This window comes from Carassius auratus, chromosome 17, assembly GCF_003368295.1.
Source record: "Carassius auratus strain Wakin chromosome 17, ASM336829v1, whole genome shotgun sequence".
Classification (NCBI taxonomy): Eukaryota; Metazoa; Chordata; class Actinopteri; order Cypriniformes; family Cyprinidae; genus Carassius; species Carassius auratus.
Genome location: NC_039259.1, coordinates 9,206,413 through 9,233,065, shown reverse-complemented (window position 1 = coordinate 9,233,065; position 26,653 = coordinate 9,206,413). Strand labels below are relative to the sequence as shown.

At 36.3% G+C, this 26,653-nt stretch overlaps 1 protein-coding gene across 4 annotated transcripts in view; it reads left to right on the top strand.

Moving 5' to 3' along the window:
• chrm3a (cholinergic receptor, muscarinic 3a) overlaps window positions 1–26,653 on the top strand; it is an 80,137-nt gene that overhangs the window by 20,307 nt on the left and 33,177 nt on the right. The window contains exons 2-4 of one of the 4 annotated variants that reach the window (XR_003294134.1): window positions 419–530; window positions 10,809–10,930; window positions 13,216–13,603. The gene's annotated coding sequence lies outside the window, so the exon portion shown is untranslated. Of the gene's footprint in view, window positions 1–418; window positions 550–10,808; window positions 10,931–13,215; window positions 13,604–26,653 lie in introns of those variants that run through there. The other 3 variants (XM_026285634.1, XM_026285635.1, XM_026285637.1) reach the window with 3 other exon arrangements.

Sequence of the window (26,653 nt, the reverse complement as noted above, 5' to 3'; positions counted from 1 at the left end):
AGCAATTAAAAATATATATTACAATATTACACTTTGTATTGTGTTGTGTATTAGGGTTAAATGAAATCTCCATAAACTTCTTTGAGCTAGGAGACAATTACTCTACCTCAGTTTTTCTACAATGTCTTTTCGTACAGTGCAATTAATCAATGGAGAAATTATATATATAAACTCAATTATTAATAATTATTTATATTTGATACAAAGCAACAGCAAGACTGTGCCATAGTTTTTGTACTGAATTATACGAGCGTATCCTAATGGAAAATATGAAAATGTATTCACCCAGTTGTAGGCACACATCGTTGTCTCTGTGTTTCCTCTCGTTTCTCATAAGGAGAAATCTCTGTCTGATTTATCCTGCCTGAAACAGACAGTGACACTTATATCATCTGTCTTATTGCTATGGTCCCTGCAGGAGCAGAAACATAAACACGGCGAGGCAGGAGACGGCTGCATACACCTCTGCCTGCGGTGAACAGCACTGTCAGCTTCAGGAAACATTCTCGAGAAAACCTGTCTACACTCTGGTGAGCTCACCTCTCAAGGGTAAATCTCAAGGGTCTTTTAGGCTAATATTCATGGATGACTGAAAATAGGACTTTTTTTCAATAATAAACTTTAGGAAGTGCAGGGAACATTCGTACAAGGTCATCATCAGCTAGTTGCAGGTGACATGTTTATTGACTGAAGTAACCCCAGGTCGTGTGAAGCTGTTTATATGTGCTTAAAGTCATTCTCATGAGAGCGTACACAGCTTGTACTCTAACTGCAGGAGCTTCAGTTCTCATCTGGCACCCTTTACCTATTTTCCATTCCAAGACTGGAGACTCATGACCTACTAGTGTCTTCTCACTGCCCTATTAGTCAAAACGCCACTCACATATAAACGGCCTGTCCTTTAGCATTACCACAAACTCACTCACAGTGGATGGGAGGTCTTGATTATTATCCAGATAGCTAGACACAGCAGTGTTGTTGTGGTTAACTAAAACACATTTTTTTTTTCAATTGAAATAAAAAGATATAGAAATGATAGATTATATAATTAATATTAGATAAAAAAAAAAAAAAAAAAAAAAAACTAAATGTACTGTAAATAAAAATGAGAAGTGTTTCCTCCAGGTAATAAACTGAAACTGAACTAAAATAGAACCCCTCCCCCCCCAATAACTAAAACTAAACAAAAAAACAAAAAATACAAAACATTTATCCAAAGCGACTTACAATTGCTATATATGTCAGAGGTCAGCCTGATCTCACAATGAAAACGTACATATTTAGACGTAAATTAAAAGCTGTCCAATACGTATGTGCCTTTACATATTTACAGTGTCATTTACGTATTATCTGGACGTAATTACAGGTTCGATACGTATAGAAATGTACGTAAAAACAACCTCAAATACGTACAGATAGAGCGTGTTCTATGACCAGTCAGTTATCCATAGAAATTTGCTCATGAAGCTGCTTTTCAATGCGTTTCTGATTAATTTTTTTTTATATTTATGTATATTTTCTCTTTTTATAATTTTTTAAAATAAATGTAAGATCCCTATACCTCACCTGAACCTAAACCTACCCATTTTATACAGAATGTTAAAAGAATAAAACATAAAACACAATTTTAGTAAAAATATAACATTAAAACGTTATTTTGAGCCACTAACGATAATCCTACACCTACCCCTAAACCTACCCATAACCATTTCTTAAAACTACATAACGTTACTGTTATTAATAAACAAATAACAGACAAACAAACATAATGTTAATCATTTATTTTTTGCAAAAATATCAAAAGTGGTACCAAAAGTAGTTCAAAGATAATGAGTTCCAGTCGCAGTCCTCTCTGGAGGTAATAGTTTTTATAGGGTACCGAGCAGAATTTAATTTATTAATCCGTTAAATTATGAATCTGTCTTCTCTCTGTGAAGCCGAACTGGCGCAGTGCTGATTTCAAATGTCTATCAGGCGGCAAGGAACTCGACCGGAAGTTGAAGCCGGGTGGGGGCTGCCATCTTTTAGCAGAACTTCACTTGCATTAGCATTCCCATTGACTCCCATTCATTTTGGCGTCACTTTGACAGCGAATTACTTTACATCTGAGGCGTTTAATGACTCCGTTTGTCCATTATTTATTTCTAAAGCTACACGACAAAGTATAAAGGGCTCCATTACCTTCTATGTTACATTATGGCCCCGTATAAACAGTTTTTGTAAAAAATAGGCTAACGATTGCGTCATAACCACTTGACTCTCTGCCGCATTACCGTACAGACAGGAGGAGAAGCTCGCAGGCAATTAACTTAATATGGCGTACTGGCGTTATATTTTAAAATACTATACAAAATAATTAATCAGAATACTTACTCCTGCTCACTCACGACAAAGAACTCCCCGCTCAAGCTCGCCGTCTCTGCAAGATTAACGATGGCAGTTTGCACGCACAGCCACTAGAAGATTTACATCTGTCAGACAGGTTGCTGACGTCATCAAGCTTCGTTTGAGTCTGCGCGTCAGAAACGGAAGTGCTAAAAAACGCTAAAAATGGGCTTCACTTGTCTCAATTGAGTTCCAATGGGGTCGCTGTGTCCATTTCTTTTACTGTCTATGATGTCTATCAACTGAATTACGACATGTCGCAATCTATGACGAATTATGTGAGAACCAATGAGAGGTCGATATATGTGCCGTAAACCATGTTGTAACGTTCCTGTGGCGCACTGGCGCTATTTTCAAATTCGAATCATAACGAGCACGGGCTTTGACTGTGACGGACGCTGTTGCTGAGAATGAAGATGAAGATCGATTGATATGGATATGTTCCTTGCAAACATCTGGATTCTAAAGATATGGAGTACAGCAAACAAATAAAATGGATGTGATTTGTAATTTTATGCTGTGATTTTGTGTATCTATGGTTTGCAGCATGCACAGAAATGTTATTTCCTATTAAGTAGATGAGTAAACTGCTTCAATAAATTCAATAAAAACATTTATTGATACGACAATTAAATACAACAGATTTAAATCATTAAAGGCACGATTTTAATATTAATACATGGGAATTCATATAAATTCACACTTTACGTTAGATTATTTAATTTATTTTAGCTACTAACACGTAAGTATTTGTACGTTTTACTGCTATAAATACGTCTAAGTTGTACGTTTTTATGTGCATGAAAACTTAAGTAAATGTACGTGTGGTAGAACTACATTTAACGTAAAAATACACACGTATTCTCATGAGATCACGTTGCAGAGGTCGCACGCCTCTGGAGCAACTGGGGGTTAAGTTTCTTGCTCAGGGACACATTCTTAGTGTTCTAAGTTATTTTTTAGGTTTTAGAAAGCTGGGATCCAGTCCAGATGAGAGTGTCTTCTTCACAATTAATTTCCATTTGAGCTTAACTGAAGGTTTGTTGCATAATGATTTAAATCCGGAAATGAATCTTATTTAAAAAGAAAGTTTAAAATTCTTACATTTAAAACATTTTTAAAATGAAATCATAATTGAATAAATATTTTAATCATCAAATGACACAGATTAAAAATTTTGTTTAAAAATGTATTGTCACTTCAAATATGAAGACATTTTTATCAACGCATGCATGCGGCAAATGATGTAGGCTGAAGTTTTCCTTTAGCCACTGAATTTCGCAAGAGGAATCTGATCCTAGATTAGCATTTATGGGCAACCTTACCCTGGAGCAGCAATCAGAATTCCCAATCAGCTTCTAAATTCGTACATACACACATCATGCCCGCCAAAAGATGGCAAAGCTTTCCCCAGCGTTACATTTGTAATAAGCTGTGCTTATGCCAGTTGACCAAACAAGGAAGACTTCTGCACGCTTTTCTCCTCCATCACTGGAACATGCACATAAACAATAGCTGTTTTTAACACAAGTGCATGCCAGAGGCCACTTAATGAATGTACTTAGTCACATTTGAGCCACATTCACTGAACATGTTGTGCCTGTTGTCTCATACAGGTCTTATTCTCTCATCCATGATGCTTTAAAGATAATGCTGATATTATTTATAATGTATACTATAGCTGGCTCTGGTATAAAGAAGTGTCACAGTTTTATAGACCAGAACTGCTCTTTGTTTGTTATGATAAAGCATTACTCAGATTCCACCATGATTGTTGTGTCAATTAGTCATGAATGGCACTTTGAACAAAATCATATGAGGAGGAACATACGACTTCACCCATGATATGAGCCATGTTTCATTTGGCACAGACTCTGGGTTGTGAAAGGGTCAGTTGAATGAGCTTTGACAACCAAAAAAGACCAGAGACATGCTCACATTAAACTAAAACTGCACAAGTAATAAATCAACAAGTAATAAACAAGTAATAAAAAGCTGGCACACACAGTCTAAGGACACTTTCATTATGTATTTTTGAGCCTTCTTTGGTTTTCAAACCAGTGAATTAGCAGGGCAGACTTGTAGGTTTGGATAACAATTTGCAATTTTGTTAGTGCTCTTTGTAGTCAGCAAGTTTTTTCATTTAGATTAATTAACTGATTGTGATTTCCAGGTTGCTGTAATATTCCTAAGATCTCAGCAGTTTCACAGTGTCCTAACCAGTCGTGATACGATGAGCATTTTTCCAATTCTAAAACCGAAAATACTGTGGGGTGCAGCAAAATCATAACCATTCAAAATTGTGTGTGGATGAGTCCTTTTATGGTTTTCCTTGTGAAACTTGAGGCATTTGTTTTACAATATCCAGTGTTTTCACAGCTAAATTAACCTTGCCCTGTTTGTTATGTTCCATATAAATGAGATTTTATTTCGCTGACTTGTGGTGTATATGATACAGATAAACAAGCTTTTAGTAATTTTGTTGCATTGTACCTGTTTAGAACATGCTGTAACAGGACCGTTTCTGGGATAGAATATACTATAATTCTTTTAAGAATCCACAAAGGATTTTTTTTTTTTTTTTTTGCAGTGATGCCATAGAAGAATCAGTTTGAGTTCTTACAAGAATCATGCTTTTCATAGTACAGTACAAAGAACATTGCAGTGGAAAGGTTCCATGGATGTTAAAGGTTCTTTATGGTTCTTCATCCCTTCATTTCAACAGAAAAACCTTTTTTTTTCAGAATGTTTCTTTTAAATGAATCTTTATGAACCCTTGTTAAATGCACCACATTTACAAACAAATAGTAGTCTCATGGAAAAGGTACATACAAACCCAGCAGGTTTAAGTGATAACCTCCATCAGTTATTTTAAATCTAGAAATTGTCAGAAATAACATCTGCATTAGATTTAAGATCAGTGAATGCTTTAGACTAAGCCTTGTGCTCATCAAAGTGGTTATGATAGGATATTTGCCAGGTTCTGACAAGATTTGGAAATGTGTTTTGATAGAACATACCAGTTCATCCTGGAAATTTAGTGGGTGGGCTATGTGTGCACTGTTTCATTTGAATGGTATAAGAAGAGGTGGGGTTTGTCTCGTATAAGGCTTTATGGATCTTTGTTTGAACTCTGTCAATGACCATAAAGACTTTTCCTTCAAAAAATGTTTCTGTAAAATTAATTCCACAAATGTCATGTAATGCAGTGACATTTATGCATTTTAGGTAGCCCAATGTGTATTTACTTTAAAAACAGATGCTTCTTACCTAAGAGGCCCACAATACAAAACACACAATCTCATCTCTCCCTTGACTATTAGACTATTAGAATTGACGCTTTGTCTTGTAGTGTAAATAACAAGGACACACAGGACACTCTAAATAATGAGGTGACACACATACCCGCTTCGATTCGTTCATTCACTGGCTCAGTTTATGGTGTCATGCTCAGTTTGTTGGACTCCATATTGTAGCAGATTTTTGTTCGTTTCTGACATGAACAGAAATCGTGTGTCCCAAGTAATTTGTCAGAAACCCTGTTGCATCCCAGGTTCATCTCATGAAAAAGTACAACCAGATGGAAAGAAGGAATTAATTCTGTCGTACCTTGATAAACTCATTTGTTTCTTGCTCATACTTCACAAAAAGGCTGTAAGTTCTGCCTCAGATGCTGAAGATTTTACACCTGGCAAAAATATTGTGCAATATTGGTTCACTTTCAATTATGTCAGTCTACTTAACATTTTAAACAAACTAATCACATTCTATGCAGATTAACTAATGAGCAGTCAGCCATCATCATCGCAAAATAAACACTGGCAGGAGTCAGGACACCCACACACTGCTCAACACATAAATATCTATATGAAATACTGATTTAAGTGGACATTCTTTAACAGTTTTTACCTCTATATTATCTTTTGTTCAGCTTAGAAAAGAAATCCAATAATGTACAGTCAGTCTAGCAACAAGATGTAGGCTACATGAAAACTGAAGTCCTTTTAAGAAACAAGAGAGACTCGCAGTGTTGTAAAAATAGCATTGGTGAAGTGATAAAACAGAATTAAACACCCTAATTTACAAAACCAAGTCAAAAACATAGTTCATAGAATTGGTGACTCCTTCTTATTTACATGAATCATATGACAGGCTGATTCACTAGAATATATCTTACTATCCAGGGATAGTCTACTGCAGATCGAAACGTTTGACTACTGCAGGGTGAACGATTCACAAGTGTGAAACAGACTTTCCAATGGCCTTTTGGAGAGAAAACCATCTAGAATAAATGATTCTCTAGAATGACTTGTTATGCCACTTCTAGGTTGAAATTCACTAGAATAAAACAGACTATCAAACGCTTAAATAAGAGAAGCATAGATGATAATGTGTGTTATTATTCTCTCTATATTAAAAACAGGATGCATGGACCTTTGAAAGTTTAAGAAATGCATGACTGACAGCTTGTGTAAGTCAGGTTAAATGTAAAAAAGTTAACAAGACAAGGTATTTTTGGTCTTCACAGATTTACAATGTTTCGCCCCTTACGCTGTTACAAAACACAAAGAGGATAGCAATTCATTATTTCTGTCACATCATAATCAATTCAATTTGTGGGCATTATTAAGGCAGCTGTATGAATAGACCCATACTGCACAAATTTTAACCCACTGGATGCTTCTGTCATTACGGAGCAACTGTCTTTGTTAGGTTGTATAAATTATTTCCAGTGGTTCTTTTTCAGTGCTGTGGTGGTCTATTGTTTGGCTCAGACAGGGTCTTAAACAAGGGGGAGATACTCATACATTTTGCATATTAAGGGACTTGATAGCTGATGTATTCTTTCTCTGCCTCTTTCTGTTCTCCCTCATTCTCGATCTTTATTATTTAAAACCATTTCATTGTTAATGAATTCTCATTAATACATCTATCTATCTATCTATCTATCTATCTATCTATCTATCTATCTATCTATCTATCTATCTATCTGTCTATCTGTCTATCTGTCTATCTGTCTATCTGTCTATCTGTCTGTCTGTCTGTCTGTCTGTCCGTCTCTGTGTTATCACACTACAGGCATACATATAAAAGTTTGTTTGTTTGTTTGGGGAAGTCGTGGCCTAATGGTTAGAGGGTTAGACTCCCAATCAAAGGGTTGTGAGTTCTAGTCTCGGGCCGGACGGAATTGTGGGTGGGGTGAGTGCATGAACAGCTCTCTCTCCACCTTCAATACCACGACTTAGGTGCCCTTGAGCAAGGCATTGAACCCCCAACTGCTCCCCGGGTGCCGCAGCATAAATGGCTGCCCACTGCTCCGGGTGTGTGCTCACAGTGTGTGTGTGTGTGCATTTCGGATGGGTTAAATGCAGAGCACAAATTCTGAGTATGGGTCACCATACTTGGCTGAATGTCACTTCACATTCATTTATTTTTTGTTTTTATTTTTGTATGTTTTATTTTTTACTTTTATGTTGCTTATATCTATGAGCTGATTGGATAAGTGTGGATTTCCTTTAATAAAAACTAATTTCTACATGCCATCCCTTCACTGTTGATCATACTCAATCACAAATGATACTAATGCCATCTAATGAGGACCAGTATTTGTCTGATATTGCGGTGCATATTACATTTCCCTGATTTCACATCCCCTCATCAATTCTTGCTGTAAGATCCAATGGGGTTGTATGTATTCCTTTTTTTTTTTTTTTTTACCAAAATCATGCTGTATTTCCTGCTGCGAGCTGCTTTCACAGTTGCCCTGCATTTGCTGAATGATGATATAACCGTCTACATTACTACATAATCTGCCCACATATTAACATAACACATTATAGTGTTTGAAGCTTAGGAGTTTTGAGAATGTTTTAATATCCAAAGAAATGTGATTCAGTGCCTTTGTGTAATAATGAGCTGTTTTAATGCAAGGTCAAAAGTTGCAATGTATAAAATTCTCTGTAAGCTCATATTAAGCAATCCTGTCTACACCCGATGTTAGCAGTCTCTGATTTGAGACCAGCAGGTTTTAGGGATTGATATGGAAATTTAGATTTATTTAAACAAGCAACTACCTTTTTAAGACTGAGCACTGGCTGTGGCATTAGTCAATCTAATATGCTATTCTGTGTTTCTCCTCAATGAGTGATTTAAGGGGGAATTCACTGTTGGCATAATGGGCTTTTAATAAAACTTGACTGTCTATGAAGAAGAAACTTAAATATTCATTTGAGACCAGATATATAACCAGGCTGTTGCCTTCATGTTTGTCCAAAAACTTTAACACCTACTGTATAATGCACTTTTGATTTTTGCACTGCTCCTTTGTTGATCCAGCTGTCCATAGATGGGAATACAAAATTTTTCTACCTATAGTTTTGACAAAACGTATGTGTTCTGAGTCACTCGGAATTCTTTGGCTGACAATTACATGGAGGAGTCTGGGTGCAGATAATGCAGAGAATGAGTACACATTGTTAATTTACACACAGTGTTGTGGGTAACGCGTTACAAAGTAACGCGTTAGAGTACTCTAATTACTTTTTTCCTGAAATGTGTAACTTAACGCGTTAGTTTCGTGCGTAAGTAATCAGTAACTTCGTTATTTTTTAAAAAAAGTAATCCGTTATTTTAAGGAAAGGAAAATCCCGACTGCAGCCTGCTTTTTGTCAGACAGTAGTCCTAGGTCTACTGTGCCACCTGCGGATGTATCAGCGGAGCCGAAGCTCTGTGATCGTAAAGTCAATGGCTGTGATACGGCTGTGATACGTCTGTGCCCTGCGCCTGACCCTGTGTGTGTGTGTGTGTGTTTTTTTTTTTTTTTTTTCGAACTCCCGGCAAGATAGCAGAGAGGACAGCGTTTGGTTTATGGAAGTACGCACATTATTTTCAATGTGTCAACGAAAAGAAAAGAACATAACGGTAAAATGCACAATCTGCTTTGGTGAAAAGCTTCTGTCGACCGCCAAAAATTCTACCTCAAATTTAACACTACGTTTTAATCACTACTTTGAAGAGTAAATGTAAGAGGACTGTGTTAAAGCGAATTTAGGCTTGTGACTGTGAGTGACACTTTAATAATAATTAATTCGGCTATTATGCGATTTGTCATTTGCCTGTGTGGCAGTGCAGGATTTAATTCGGATTGTTATCATTTTTGTTTGACAGACAGCTGTTAATTTCTGTTAGATCGTTGGCTGGCTGGTTGTTCATCATTTCTAAATGGATTTAAATCTGCAAGCCTGTTTAAGGTTGTGTTTACAAGTAAGCATACTTGTACTTTGATAACTGCATTATTTAAAGTTAAAGAAAAATCAGGAGTTATCTTGTGGTGCTCATAATATACAGTAGCCTAGGCTACCCGGGCTGGGTAGGTGCGAATTTTGATTAATAATATGTTCTGTGATAATAAATAAATAAAACGCCATGTGGAATAGCCTATTGCTGACTGTCTTTCCTGTTATTGTTATCCTGCAGTGTTAATTTAGTCGGATGACTGACGCTATTCATTGTCGGGAGTCACGACTTCTAGGTGCATTTAAAGGGGCCGGGGACTGTGTCTGTCATGTGTGAGCCGCTGCGAACTGCTTTTAATTTTTGGTAACGCATGAGTACTCTAACGCGTTACTTTTATGAATAGGTAACGCTGTATCATAACTGATTACTTTTAATTGATGGTAACGTTGTAACCTAACTAACTACTTTCCAAAGTAACTATACCCAACACTGTTTACACATTTGTTTCAATACAAACATTTAAGTATCATTTAGTTATGGTCAAAAGAGGATAATCTATTAAGTATAGGATATATAGGATAATAATGTATTGGATATTTAAAGTAGTTTGCTATCATGTTTTCAAAAAGAACTCTTAAATATCTAACATTTAGTGCTAGTTAAATTGTATGAGACTGGTACGTGTAAACATTGCAAACAAAGTGAGAAAATTGTGCACCCTGAGTCCAAAAAATAGTGTAAAAGCCAGCCTATCAGATTTAAAAGAGTAACATCACTGCTCTTAGTTTCCTATTGAAACAACAAGCATGGCTTATGTGTATTCAGGGAACTGTCACATGAAGGCAGATGGTTTGGAAATCTTTCAAGATGCTTTGAGACGCTGACTGTATCCCTCGACTCGTTCTGTAGCTTCAGCGGTTCAAGGATTGAATCCAACAGCAGCCCATGACAATACTTGTTTATAAGCTTTGGATGGAGCAAGTTATTTCAGACGTGTTAAAGTTTGAGTTCTTGTCAAGAGTTCAGCCAGTGGCAGCTAAAATCACACTTATGACGCTTTTTACAGATCAAAGTTGAATTATTCATTTGTTGATGGGAATGTCTGAATATAGATAGGAGAGTGCTACTTCAGACTGATTCTTTTTGGGATCAAACAGGTCTGACTGTATTTGTTTTTGTGCCCGCAGGTCCGGGGCATTGTGAACCTGACTGATGTCCTGTCTCCATGCCAACCGAAGTCTCAGGTCGTGATAAACCTAAACCCTCCTGTCAGAAGGTGACCTCTCTGCCCCAATCCAAGCTCTACAGGGTGAGTGACCAGAATTAATGCCCATATATTGAAAGGCAGTTTTTGTTCCCTTCTTTATTTTTTAGCTCATTTTTTCTTGCTGCAGTTTATTCCTCTGTCTTGAAATTGCAGCTTAGGTAAGTCTTTGAAAATGGCAGTGAGATGAATTTTGATAGGGAGTAATGATTATGAATATAACTGTCTGTCTGAGTTCAGACAACTCTCTTTTTGCTGATTACGAGTGAAGGGCCATTAAAGGTCACATGCGTTTGATTGAAGGAAATGTCAGTGCGGGAGACTTTTTGTAGAATAATTTAATCTTCATGTTCTTAAATCTCACTTTGTGTTTCTTTACATTTAAAATCAAATATATTAAGTTCTTTAATGTATTTAAATGGTAAAAATGCTGAGAGAAAATTTATACACATAACCTTTCAAGAGTTTGAGGTCAAGTGAGATGTTTTTGACACATCTAAAATATTATTATTATTATTATAAAAATTAAAATACAATTGAATCATTCTAATCCTAATCAGTCCTTGGCAAATAAAACCATTAATTTATTTCAACAAAAAATAATGAATGAATAAAAAAATCATACTGACCCCAAACTTTTGAACACTAGTGTGCATTTGTCAAAATGATTGTGTGTGTAAATACTCTTTGGTGCCACTGTGCTATCTCTTTGTGTCCATACCTGGTTCTGAGGTGCTCAGGAGAAGCATCCGGTAACTTGAGTTGTGTTTTGTGTTGAAATCCAAAGTAAAGATTGCTTTCCCTGTCAGAAAGGTCTCTCTCTCTGTCTTTCTGCGTGGGTGTGCCAGTTAGCAGCTTGACACTGAAATCTTTGGAGCTTAATTATGGTCCTGTCACATCAGGAGAATGAAACGTTTCGATCTCTCACCATAATCACTGAACATGAACATCAAAATCGACCCAGCATTAACACCATCTGAGGTGCACGACTTTACATTGAGCGACATATGTGTGTGTTTGTGTGCTGGATGATAGTAATAGATGAGATTTATGATGGATATGGATCGCTCATCATTAAAATAGCCTTTTGCTACCTAAAAATGACAGTGGCTATGTTTCAGGAATGGTATTAGATCATACTTTGATAAATATCATCGCATTACAAGATTACCATATTCATGTCCCGTGGTATTTGCTACTTCAAGGCACTTAAAAGAAATATTACAGCAGTTCATGACCATAATACTGTTAGCTAAGCTGTTGAAGTTTAGTATGGTAGTGTAAGAATATTGCAGCCTGATATTTAAAGTCTGTTTCTTGGTGTTTTTTCAGTGTTGATGTGTGTTTGACTCACTCAGATAAATGGTATTTACTTGATACACTCAAACAGTAAATCAGGAATTTTTATAAACAGTCCCTGAGAGCAAAACCGTGTCACGTCCTTCCATATTATCAGTTTTGTGTTGTCCTGCAAGTGGAGAATTAGACAGTATTGGACTGAAATTGTGTTGATTATTTGTGGTTGGTTAGTCAGGATAAAAGGACACCCATTGACTTTGTAAGCAGCTTCCTGTTCTTTCCCCGATCAGCTTTTAGGAAACATGATTAGGGTATAGAATAAAAGGGGACACTTTCTCAACATCTCTAATCCTCTTCTGGTGACCAGCTGAAAGATTCAGCCAGATCATTTTGCTCATTTTGATTAGATCCAAATCAGTTTTAGAGAGGTTGTGTTATGTACACATTTGATTTGGATGAATTGCTTATTTATGAATTTAAATGACCAGTGCAGTCTGTGTATTCACAGACAAATCAGGGGTCTGTCAAGATGCATTCAGTGTAGTGTCACTCAAAAAATAAATGGCATACAAGTAATGCAGAATATGAATGTATTGATTTATAAGCAGTGAGCCTAGGCCAGGTTTATAGAAAACAGTCAGACTGTCAGTCAGGGCTGAGTGATGTATTTGAATATCTCTGATGGGTCTGTTACAATTTAAAATTTATCAAAAACGCTGTCCTTTTAAATATTAAACATGAATAATAATAAGAAATATAAATAATAATAATTACATTTTTTTTTTTTTAATGGCTGCATTTGACACCACAGGAATATATCTATTTTAAGAGGATATGAAAATAGAAAACAGATATTTTAAATAGTACTAATGCTTCACAATATTGTTGATATTGCTTTATTTATTAATTTCCCCCCAAAATTTGTAACACTTTCTGCAAAGATGCCCTGTGTTTCAAACATATAAGACTGACATGTATCAGGTTTTCTGTAGGATTAAGGCTGATGTAAGTTGTGCCTCTTTTGCCTCCAGTTACTGACAGCACGGAGAGAAAAACCCCCAGCATTGCTTTTCATATCTGAAAGGAAGCTCTGCCAGTTGAGCACGTTCTCACTTGATATACACAGACCTCCCCCGCATCTGTCTGGATTCTCCAGGTGTGTGTGTGTGTGTGTGTGTGTGTGTGTGTTGGTTCCTCCACTATCAGGGATTAATTAACACTCTGAAAGGGGAAGACTGGAGGGAGGTAGAGAGTGTCCAGTGCTGAGAGGAAAAGATGGATTGCGACGAGGGGAGAAGTGCAATAGAGCAAAAAAGAAAGAGGGTGGTGAGCCGTTGATGGGCGAACGAGCCTGCGATGGGATTTAATTGGCTGCTTGTACAGGCTGCAGGGTATTGTACCTGCCTGTCACACTATCGCATCATAGAGGAAAGTTTAAGTGTGAGAGGCTGAATATATGTGAGTTTGAACATGTTATCTGCAAACATGACATATAGAACTGAATTTAAATGAATACTTCAGTGAAAAAAAAAGTTCTCTCCCTTATATTGTTCCAAACTTATATGACTTTCCTTTTTCTGCATGTTTTTATGTACTATTACGGTATTTGAATTAGCTTTTATTTTCAGTGAATTATTTTAATTTTAACTGAAATTTGACAATCACAATCTGTGAAACAACACAAAGGAATGTAGAATTGTTGGGAGTGAACTGTTCCTTTTAAAAGTCAACATTAGAGGTTTCACCATGTAGAATACTTAATAGTTTTCATAATTTAGAAACATGCATGTTTAAGTAGCTAATCATACTCTGTGTATGGTGTGTTATTCCCTGTCATTCTCTGTGTTACATTGTTCCCCTGACTGATCGTGTTAAACAGCTGCCATCTAAATTCCAAGTTTTCTGAGAAGCTGAAAACTCATTTGACTCTCTCTGGTTGATTGGGTTCAGTCGTAACCAACTTTATCACAGAAAAGCATGCATAATGCCATAGTTTTTCCCCACTGGCCCAAGGCCACATTCACTATTGAACCTCATGCTTCTCAGCCAATCACATCATAGCATCCTCCTAAACATGACACGGAGAAAGTTTATCCCCAAAGACATTGCGTTACTACACACACACACACAAACACACGCATTCTGCCACCACTACCATGAGTCCATAAAAAATGATCATCACTGTTGAAATGGGTAATTATGGAAAGAGGGGAATAATATTGGTTTATCTATGTCAGTCACGCTTGCTACACTCTGTCTTTTGGCTTCGACAGGAACTGCAGCGCAGAGTGTATGCCAGGAATGCGTTTCTAACAGAGCGGGAGTAATCACATTGAACTGCCGGCCTGCATGAGTAAATAGCATTGAACACAGTGTGCTGAAAAATTGTGTTGACTTGACGCCACTAAATGCCTCCAAACGCTTGGATTATCTAACGGTAATTCTGCCTATTGCAAAGATCAAGTCTCATTTATCAGTGTTTAATAGTGCTGTACTGTATATCATGGTAGACCAGATTTTTACATATTCGGGAGAAAATGAGTCAGTGGCGCTCATCACCACAATGTTGCCAATGATGTGTGGTTTTATTTTTATTTTATGATTGTTTGAGGTGGTTGTTTACTGGTATAACCCATAAGTGCTTAGCCAAAGTGTTTTTTTTTTTTTTTTTGTAGTTCAGATATGGCCCAGGTTCCTTCTTCAACGCAAGTCTATTTGACCAAAAATATATTTTATTAAACAGCTAAATGTAATCATTTTTTATTTATTTATGAAGTACTAAGTATTTAGGTTTAGCAATAACTACAAGCCAATATCTGCTAAAATTAGTAGATTTTTATTATTTTACATTGTGTATATCTAGTTCAATGTTTGATTATTGCTAGAATTTTGTATATATATACGTATATATATATATATATATATATATATATATATATATATATATATATATATATATATATATATATATATGGACTAATAATGCAATTAAATGAATGACATGAAAGAAAGGTCACACCATCACAGTTGTGCAACACCATTCAGCAAACTTTGAAAAGCTCATTTGAATATTCTACGACGACTCACTGAACAGATGGTGGAAGGCGAAGTTAGATTATTCGTTTGAAATGAGAGACAGACAGACAGATAATGGTACGTGCATGTGTGTGTCTCATAATAATTGAAGTTTCTTGAGGCATAGAATAGGATCTGCTCTGAATAAGCTCATGTTTTGCCTCCAGAGGTAAATTCTTCATCTTCACAGGTGCTTTCACCTGCACCTGCTATCTTTTCATCCACTTGGATGGATTTCAATGTCCACGTGTCTCTCTCTCTCTCTTTATATCCTTTTTTCTCTATTCACACTCTCAGTTCATCTGGACTGTCATTGTGCACACACCATGGCAGGTGTTATAGTGCTGGTGAAAAAATTGTGTGTGTGTGTGTGTCATAAAATCTTTAACATAAGGCCTTTTTTTGTGTGATGTTTTTCAAGTTTGTTCAATAAATCCATCACTCAAACTACACCAGTTTCATGCTGCTCTTTCTCACTCCGTTTAAGTCTAAACCATTTTATTTAACCTTTGTTTGACGTCACTCCTTCCTCCTCCCTTCACTGAAGTTTTTATCTTTCTGTTTTGTCAAACAGCTGCAGTATTTGGTAATTAAGTTGAAACACTTTGTCAGAGATCGCAGAGCACAATTTGACAGACCGAATCTCCCCCTAGATGCTTTCCCTTTTGATCATCTGAGATGTGAGATAGCAGGATTTCACAGAGCACAGGCATTGTGACTTATCAAATTTTGAGCAGATACTGCGGTTTGAGTTAGTTAAAAGGGATCAAACATTTCTCGTCTCTTGGTTCATTTCATTCTTAGGGTAAACGAACAGGTCAGTTGAGCTGATGTTGGATTGTTTCAGGAGAATTGACAAGCATGGAGCAGTGTGTTTCAAACGTGTCCTTGCTGGATAACGGTATTAAGTTTTTTTTTTTTTTTTTTTTATGTGTTACTGCTTTCAGTTCTTATAGTGCAAACCCTGCATCAGTCCCATCTGACAGACGGAGGATCCCTGTCCTTGTAATATAATATTAATAACAGAAAATACCATATTCTTGACAACTGACACAGTGAAAGACACAACTACTGAAAGAGACCGTTTCAGGTCACTGCTTGAGAATGAAAAGCCTTTACTCTGTGCAAATATCACAGAGGTTCACTGAGAAAAATGCACTCGATCCATCCACGTCCTACATCGGTTCAGTGAAAGATGGAGTTTCTGTTATTTCTCTTAAAGTATACAAGTGGATAGAAAAGCAGAGATGATGGCATGTGGACAGAATCCAACACTGAATTGAAAAACTTCAATTCACTTCTTTCTTTTCTTGATAAAATCGTGCAGTGAGCTAGTAAAGTTATTACTTTTTGGCACCAGGGGAAGTCGTGGCCTAGTGGTTAGAGAGTTTGACTCTTAACCCTAGGGTTGTGGATTCGAGTCTCGGGATGGCAATACCACGACTTAAGTGCCCTTGAGCAAAGCACCAAACCCCCTACTGCTCCCCGGACACCGCAGCATAAATGGCTGCCACTGCTCTGGGTGTGTGTTCATGGTGTGTATGTGTTCACTGCTGTGTGTGTGCACTTTGGATGGGTTAAATGCAGAGCATGAATTCTGAGTATGGGTAACCTGTATGTCACGTAATTTTTTTTTTTAGCAATTGGAATAAATTCAATCTAATCTTACTCTGGGAGACAGTTTATTTTGGCATTTTCGTCAATAATGCTGTACTAAATGACTCATTCTCTCATTTCGGTTTTATATTAAATTAGTTGCTGAATGGTTGTCCCCACAACAACCACTCATAAACAGATGCTTCACACTCGCTGCAATTCAATCTCATTATATATTGTGCTTTCAATTGTTTTCAACCTGGGTTAGGCTTGAGTGCAACTCATGTTTTTAATAAGCATTTTAAATACCTCTGGTATTTCATTGTATTCTTCTTATGATGTGTTATGACAGTTTATCTAAAACTGATTGACTGTAAGTGATTTGTCTTAATTTCAGGGTAATTTTATACGAATCGGTCAAGCCTTGCTGAATATGCTTTGACAGTGATGAAGCATTGTTATAGCGCTTTCCAAGGTAACAACTTCAATTTAACCTTATTATCGTTAAATCTATCATAAAATGCCATAAGCTGTCTAAATCAACTTGTTGTCATGGAGCGACAGACTAGTTGTAATTAGCCTAATGACAGAAAGGAAGAGACCACAGTGGAAGCCAGACAATTATCGCATTATGCTAATGTGAACTAAGACCATAATGGCAACTAGAATGGAGTAGAAATATCATTGTTTCCTTCTAAATACCTCTGACCGACATTAAATGTCTCCCAGCCATAATGACTGCTCTTCAGTTCATTAATCCTGACCACAACAACATTAACTTTCCCTGCTTAATCAAGGCCTTTTTTTAAAGTTTAAGTAATCTTGGAGACTTGATGTCAAGCCAAACATTTCCAGTCCAATTTAACAAGGTGTGAATGCAGTGGTAGAACACAGTAAGTGTTTATTATTGTAATTCATTATTATTCAGTGCAAACACACATCCTTTATATGTAAATTTGAGTCATTACAGATTAAACATTATATGCAAAACCCATTTTAATTTATTTGTACATTTCCTGTTAATTGTGATTCATCAAATAATGATCAATTGATAGAGAAAAGCATTATAAGCATGCATATATCCAGAAGTGTAGATATTTCCAGGAATGTTTCTAGATGTCTTACAGTCCCAGTAAAGTATGCCATATATTGGTAGTCTGCTGCATTTTTCTCAACCTAGCACAAAAAATGGCCAGAAAGGTCAGATATTGCACCATGCACCAGAATTACTCTTTGCATTTGTGCCATTACACTTCTTTCAATAAATTGGGCATTAAAAACAATGCATCCAGTGTGTGCAAATGAACATCTGTGATTAATTCTTTGTGAATTTTCTGAACATTTTTATATGTGACAAATAGCAGCTATGAGCTTATCTGTTTATCCAGAGTCATGCATCATTCAGCATAAATAATGGATGCAGCAGGCGGAGGTTGCATATTGTGAAGAGGATAATTCACTGAGAAGATGTTTAGTGTGATGAAAAGACCCTCTTCAGGGGACCCCTCTTTTCACATTCATCTTAGATTTCCAAGAACTCCACATATTTATGTTTTTACTCATGATGATGTGATGGCTCGGAAAGGGTTAGTCAGACATTCATCTTTGTGAGAGCTGTGACTTTTGAAAAACAATTGTTTTTTGAGAAACAGTCATCTGAGAAAATATGGCAATGTGGCACAGGGATGAATTGTGGATCTGCACTGCCATCTGAAAAAGGGATATTATTACACTGTAAATCATATGATGTAAATAACAGCCCCCCAAAGGTGTGTTATGACTGCAGTTTAAACACGTCATTATACAGTATCGTTATCTCTCAACTTTTGCTTTCGTTCAAAAAACTTTCTGATGAAAACTAATGCTTTTCATTTACAGTGCTGCCTTTTGGAAGGAAACCTTTAAAATCCTGAAGATCTTAATTGATGATTCTGGCTTTAATTAGTATAGCCTGTTTTAGTGATCACATCAATTCTTTACAGGCTATGCTAATCTATGCCAGAATTAGCAATGCATGTGGGATGGACTTACTCTTCAATTATGAGCGTCACTTTGTGTTAATAAGTGGCGAGGACAATGGCACCAAAAAAAATATTGAAGTGTGTGTGCTATTTGACGTGCTGGTTATGGCATTACTTAATGCTGATGGCTTAATATTAATTAGGTTATCCTTAGATATTTAAATAATGTTTCACAATTTTAGTGTTTGTGCTGTATTTTTTATCAAATAAATGAAGGTTTTATGATCAATGGGCATAAAATACAGTTCTTATTCTTTGTATATTATATTATATTATATTATATTATATTATATTATATTATATTATATTATATTATATTATATTATATTATATTATATTATATTATATTATATTATATTATATTATAAATACAAATTGATGAAGTGGTCTGGACATGTTTGTCCATGCAAAAAGTTTTTCCACTGTCATTTCCATTCTTTATTATCTTATCACTGTATGATGTTATGTCACCCCAAACTTTCCAAGCTGTTCTTTACCATGCAGTGATGGTGAATGGTGAGAATAAAAAATGGCACAAATAGTAATATCATATGAAGCAATTGTCTGATTTCAGAAGACCTGGAATATAGTTCATTAATGATTAAAATCACTTTAATCATAAAAAAAAAAGTGTCTCTCACTTTCATTGTATGGAAAAGAACAGCTCAGTACTCTTGCTAAACGTCTTTTTCAGAAGAAAGAAAGTTGGATGGGTTTGAAACAACATAAGGGTGAGTAAATAATGACAGAATTGTTTTTTTTTTCATGGTGAACTAGCCCTTAAGGATTTTTTCTCTCTCTTGCTCACTGCACATTTTACCCCATAAGATATTAAAAAGTAAGCATTTACACCTCACTCGCTCAGCTGCTATGTTCCACACGTCCTGAGGGCCTTAATCTCATTCAGTGTCGGTATTTGTGTGATTGCCAGACCAAAACTGTACAATACCACCAATAAGAGGAACAAAGCCAAAATATGAAGGCATTTTCCTTAGCGAGATGTCCAATCCATTGTACTCGTCACCTTATCAGTGGCCTGAGATTAGATACTTTTGTCCACTGACCAGAAACATGACACAAAGAAGACCTCATACAAAAAAGAGCTGTGTGTCATCACCTGTCCGATGGTAATCTCCATGCAGTCCTGACTCAATGTTATAGGGGAGAAGAACGTAAAAAGAAAAAATTGGGTCAGGCATCAGCCCTGATCTAAGAGCATTTTTCGTTAACCTAGGAGGTCAAAGGTCATCAGTTTGGTGAATGGCCACTGGAAAGTAATTTAACACAACACCGCACCTTTAGAGAAGTCATTATCAGTTGTTTGAATGATTTCTGCGTATGGTGGGTCGATACCTCTGTGGCGTCCCTCCAAACTTGTGTCATGCTCTGGTGCACTTGGACATGTTCCCAACATGTGTGTGGAGTAGCTTCACATTCCAAAACAGCTTTAGTCCAGTTGAATTTGTCAAAATCAAAAGGAAAACGGGCCAGGTCTCAAATTTGCTCAACAGTTTTGTTATTCTTTCTTTTTAAGAGCAAAACAATACATTATTTGTACTGTAAATGTTTATTTGTTCATTCTGCCTTTTTATTCGCCCTCTGTAATCTCTCATGGCCAGACTTTTCTTCACATTAACCTTCCCTGCGGCACTGAGGAGAAATCGTCTTGGGAAAGAAGCCATAGTCCTAATTACTTACCCATGTTTTGTCCTTTTGCACTATTGACAGGTGAAATTAGGAGACATTCCCTTGTGTACCTGAACCCAGATCAGCTTTACGGCCTCATCACATATCTGAGTTAGACAGGGTTGCTGATCTCAGATCAGCCTGAAATTTCCACCTCTGCCCAGTAACAGATTGGCATTTGAGTGGCAGAGCAAAAGGCCGTGAGCGTCTGTAGGCAGCTGGTACACACCCCTGGCATCCAGGTCTATGAATGTTAATGTGGCGCTGTAAAGCCCACGGGTACCAGATCTCTCCCCAGTGGGATCACCCAAATTTACATACCCCGTCAGTCATAATATTTCCTACTTAAAGGGATAGAGACCTAAGCTGGCGTGGGCTGCAGAAAAAAGGAATAACTCTTGTGTTTACCAGGATTTTATAAAGGGAATTTGCATTTCACTGCAGGGCTTATGTCGTTAAAGGGGAGTTATATCATGTGAAACTGAATTTCCTTGATCTTTTGAGATAAAAGAGTTCATTTACTATGAAAACACAGTTACTTTCAGAGCTTAAAACTCCTTTCCCAGGCCAACAGGTCCATATTTTGAAACAGAGCTTCACTCCAAAATTCTTGGATTTCCTAAAGTCAGAAATCTGAAAACATGACTACTTTTCAAGAGTCATAATTTGCCCGTCATGTTGGTTTTAATACTAAAAATGTTATCGAAATGATCTCCGAACACTATAATGATATGCAAATGTTTGCCAAAAGATTTGTTGTTCATGATTTCATATCCTCTCCCTGTATCCATTTAAATGAAACAAACATTAGGAAAAAAGGGTCAGATAGGCTGGAAATATTTATTAAAAACAAAAACTTTGAATAGCATAATAAGCAAGGGTGAAAAGGCATGATTTGATTCCTTGGAGAACTGAAATTAAGTCCTCTTCATCTATGTTTTGTCACTTGTCCTGCACACTATGACTGGCTTCTCAGCTTCAGAGAACCTCTCAACATCTTTTTCTCTTGGTTTATATCAGATCAGTTTACCTAGTTTGTAAAATAATTCCTCAAATGTATTTTCGTTGCTCATAAAGTTGTTAGTGTTTGAGTTTAAACATGTGGCAGTTCTTATTCTTTCAGCAGCCAGGTCTCTCAGCAGTCCATTTCATCTTGCTGGAACTGATTATGCATTCAGAACTAATTAAGGGTTTCATACAAGGACCCGTTTATTTGCAATATCAATTTATTTATTTTCCTTCTCCACTCCTTCGAAATGTGTATGTGCTCTTTTTTATTCCTGGCAGGCTTTTAGTGGATGCGCGGGTGTCTTCATTGCTAAACTTTTTTATTTTTTTTACCTGCCGTGTAAAGTCTGGACTTCTGTTTGGGATATTATGAGCAGAGGAGATTTGAGGTGTTGGAGCATGTTAGGCTTATGGCTCTCTGTGTGTGCCTGATTAAAATCAAGATAAGCTAGCAGTGTGAACTGTGAAGTACACCCTAGGTTGCCAAAATATAATGGACAGGACAAGGCAAAAAAGAAGAGAGGAATTTGTATTTGTTTAGAACTTGTTTCTTCGTTTGATTTTGGCTTTGATATACATTTGAAATAAATAATTACAAATATATTTAATTGAAAATTGAAATGTCATTCCAAACTTGTGGGACTTCTCTGAAAACGAATGTTCTTGTTCTTTTACATACAGTTGTAATACAGTAAACTAGGAGCTTTTAAGCTCATAAAAGATGCAAAAGCATAATAAACCTGTCATAAAAGTGGACTGTACAGCTTTTTCGCTATATTCCAAGTCTTCTGAAATCATATGAAATTTAAGTCATTATTCACAGGCTGTGTTCTTTCTCATTGACCTGTTAGTGTCCAGATCATTGTGTAAGAGAACTGAGATCTGAATCAGTCCAATTCATTATCTCAAACCTATTTTATTAAGTTTTTTTATTAACTCATAATTCAATCTGTTTTCCACACAAAGCTGACAGTTGTAATAAGAATCTTTGAGAAGAACTCATTTGTTGGTCTTCTCTTTGTGTCATCTCTTCTCTTCGTTGACAAATGCTTTCACTTTGTCCTGACTAAAGGCTGCCTATGTTTTTATAAAAAACAAATCGGATAAACTTTGTCCAGCAAGAGCTTCTATCACTCTTTGTTTTCAAAGTTTAATTTGATTTTATTTTCCTCGAGAAACCCAATGCTCTTGATACATATTACATAAAAGATTGGCAAGTTTTCTATGCTGAGGTAATGTTATTAATTTCTTGCTCTTTTGATGTCTGTGAAACACAGAGCTGTATTTACTCGTTCTCCCTTTTTGATTTTTTTTTTGAAAATTCTGTCATAATTTGACTCAATATCTAGAGTCAAGTTGCAAAAATGATAGAAAAGTACCATAAAGGTGGTTCGTACAACAAGTCTTCTCTTCTGTTGTAATTATTTATTTATTTTTTTTACAAACATAGCTCATAATTTCTCTTGTATCTCAGCCTAATCAAGTTGCCTGTTCAGCCCTGACTGTGAAATTTGCTAACCTGTGCAGTGTTGACAGACTCTAGAGTTGATCATCAGAGTAAATGAATGAAAGAAAAGAGCATTCTAGCTCTGAGTGCATCTTTCAGCACTTTGAGGAATGGCTCGTAATTTCCTAAGGGCAGAGTCATTACAGCACTCCTGGTTGTCTGGGTTTGATAGACCCAGGAATAGCCCCACTCATGGCTGAGGAAGTCTCCCATCAGCAAAAGCTCTGTGTTGTGATTGTCAACGTTTGTGTGGTCAGAGATCCAATGTCTTCAGGAAGTGTGTGTGTGTGTGTGTGTGTGTGTGTGTGTGAACATAGATGCCCAAATCCCACAGCTAACCATTTGTTTGTTTGGTTGTAGAGGTCTACAGCAACAATCACTTTATATGATCGGAGTTATTTTAGAAAATGCAAACAGATGAATTTGATATAATTTCTAAACTTTGGTCAACTTGCAAGTTAAGGTGTAGTAATTTACTGTTGCTCTTTGAAATTACACAGGTTAAAGAAAGTGGAAAATGATGTGACAAAATACAATGAAAAATGATGAAATAAAGATGCAAAGCTATTCTACTCACACCAAAAATATTCATTGCTGCAATTCCCATTAAAATGGCTAGGTTTTGTGCAATTCTAATGAATTACTGCATATGACCTACATTAAGTAATTCTGGCTAAACTTTGTACAGCAAGTGTTATTTACAGTCTTCATGACTGGCTAATTATTTGCAGCATAAACTAAATACATCTTACTTACAATACCTATGAAGTAAACAGAAAGAAACATGAATATTCCTGTTAACCTGCTAATGAGCACCTTTCAAACTTGATGCCAAACTTTGGCAAATCTGTTTCATCCTACAAAGTGTTCTGGGCAGTTTGGGTTCCTAATTGACCATACAAGAGTTTCTTTTTCCTACTTACTTCAAACTGAAGAGTTCATTTTTTCTCTCAATTAAGAGCCAAATAAGGAGAAGAAAAATACAGCTGGTTAATGTCAAGCAGGAGAGGTGGAGGAGTGAGAGAGTGAGTGATCGTCTGTTATAGTGGACCACAGAGGTTCTGTGTGTGCCAGATTCTTTGACTTTACATCGTCATGCAGCCTGATAAATACTTCACACCTGCAGTGAATACTGCACAGAATCAATCATCAGTCTTTTGAGAAGGAACAAAACAGAACGTTTCTGCCGCAGCTGCTGCATGTGTTTATTTGGAAAAGAATCAGATCCCTTTCATAAGTCAGAGAGAGTGTGAATTGTAAATTTTAGAAGAAAAGCTTTAAAGAACATTCTAGAGGCATGATGCGTTATAAAGCAGTATACTGTATCTCCATTCTTGGAATCAAGTGTGAAGATCTGAAACAGGAAATGTGAAACTGACCGTCAAATACTGGCCAAACACCTGACAAATACATCGAGGAGACATCCGTGCCTGAGTAATAGAGCAATTCCAGACATTCTTGTGCTTTGCCAGAACCAAGATCAAATTGTAGACCAAGCATTTGTGACCACTATCAAAACAAAACAGTCAAAACGATGTAGTTTGTTTCATTTAGTTTTATTAATCGTCATGTAGTAAATTGTGACTATTGTTATAAAATCTGGAACACGTTAGCCACCCGCTGAGAAGACATGATCCAACTGGTAGTTTAAGGTCCTCTTATACTTTTGTTTTGACATACTATAATTTAAATGATATCATATCAGTATGATATCAGTCATTATGTCCCACAAATCTGGAACCCATTAATATTAGGCAAACGTTGAGAAAAGTTACTTTTCTTGAATTTCACAACAACAACAACAACAACAATGAATATTATAAAAAATCTTGAACAATTTTTTGTGTATGTATGCTTAAACTTAATAATAATAATAATAATAATAATAATAATAATAATAATTTGATTTAAATATTTACCATTATTATTATTACTATTATTTCCATCTTCTTTAATCTGTTGCATTTCAATGTTTTTATATTCTGACCTGTTTACTTTGAGCTGTATTTTGTACTTTAGAAATAAAAATTATTATTGTTAGTATTATTATTATTATTATTGCTTCCATTTTCTTTCATTTGTTGCATTTCACTGTTTTTATATTCTGACCAGCATTTTGTATTTAAACTATATTATTATTTTATTAAATTATTATTATTATTATTATTATTATTAATGTACAACCATGATTAACATGATCTAAATGTTGAATAACTTATACTGAGCTATCAGATCAGTGTACAACAAAGTAACACATGCAATTGCGAAAAGATGAGTATACAATTAACAATTCTTGATTGGAATTTCTCTCCCAAAATAAGGAGCTGGTTTCCAGTCTTTTTATTTTGAATAGAAGCCAGCCAATCAGATTTCCGCCAGATCTCAGGACTGCTGAACGGTAACCACTGTTTACGACAAATGCGAGAATCGAACAGAAAAAAAAAAGTAAGATAAGGTTGCTGCCATCACTAAACAGGATTTAGCAATGCCTCTGACCTTATGTGTTTATTTTTAAGGGCAGATGTGATTTACTGTGAGCCTGACAAAACGTACAAAAACAAGTGTGCTGATTCTGTTTGCACCTCTTTGAATTCATCCTCCATAATCTACTAAAAATGAAAACTGTCCTCTTCTGTCACCCATAGGTTGGGTGCCTGTCCTATAGAACAGCACCGTGGGTAATTTAGAATCCCTGGCAGTAAATGTCGAGCATGGTCATATGTCTCTGGGTAAAGAGGATGGATATAAAACACTTACAAGTGTGGAGCATTCCTGCTTAGTAACCCTGTTTGTTGTTTGAATCTTTCCATTATGTAGGAATGGCTAAAGTCAGCACTGGCAATCAATCATGTCTGGTAATTTAACAGTCTCTTAAAAGTCTTTTTTCATAGCGTTTCTCCTTTACACAGATTGCAACAATCTGCCAGTATATTCCTGCACATTCATTCCTTTAGTGAATTACACCAGTAGCTTTGAACTAGATAACATTGATGCAGCTCTGATCTGTATGAAGCTTTACCTGTTCTCTCTTTTTTGTCCAATTTCACACTTCCACTGTTATTTCAGACTTCTCAAAATAATCTGTGAGGTCTGAACTAGTCTGAAAGCCAGCGGTATCATCGTATTCAGTTCTATCCTCGGTATTCATTGAATATTGATCATGTCTGACAAAAAACTGATTAATAACAGTTCATTTGCTCAGTGGCACATCTATATCATTCCATTGGGGACAGTCTCTCTCAAGTTATTAATCTCAAGACTATGAGCCATTTCTACGACCCCACTGTTTAGCTCGGGCTCATATTAATAAATCTGATGCTCATGTCTAAACTGTGGCTCTGGCTATTGACAGATCACCCATCATGATGTATGTGCCTGCCTGGCTGAAGTAGGTCCCAGTGTCATTTAGATGTATACTGATGGCTTGTGAGCGTTTCATCTCTGGCACCCTACCAGACAGCATCTGAAACAGAGCATATTGTACAGCACTCTGAGAGTAATATCTCCAGCAGAGCTGAAGATTGTGTCCCTGAAAGCCGTACTATGTCCAATGTGGTGTAGAATGTGTTCACTGGA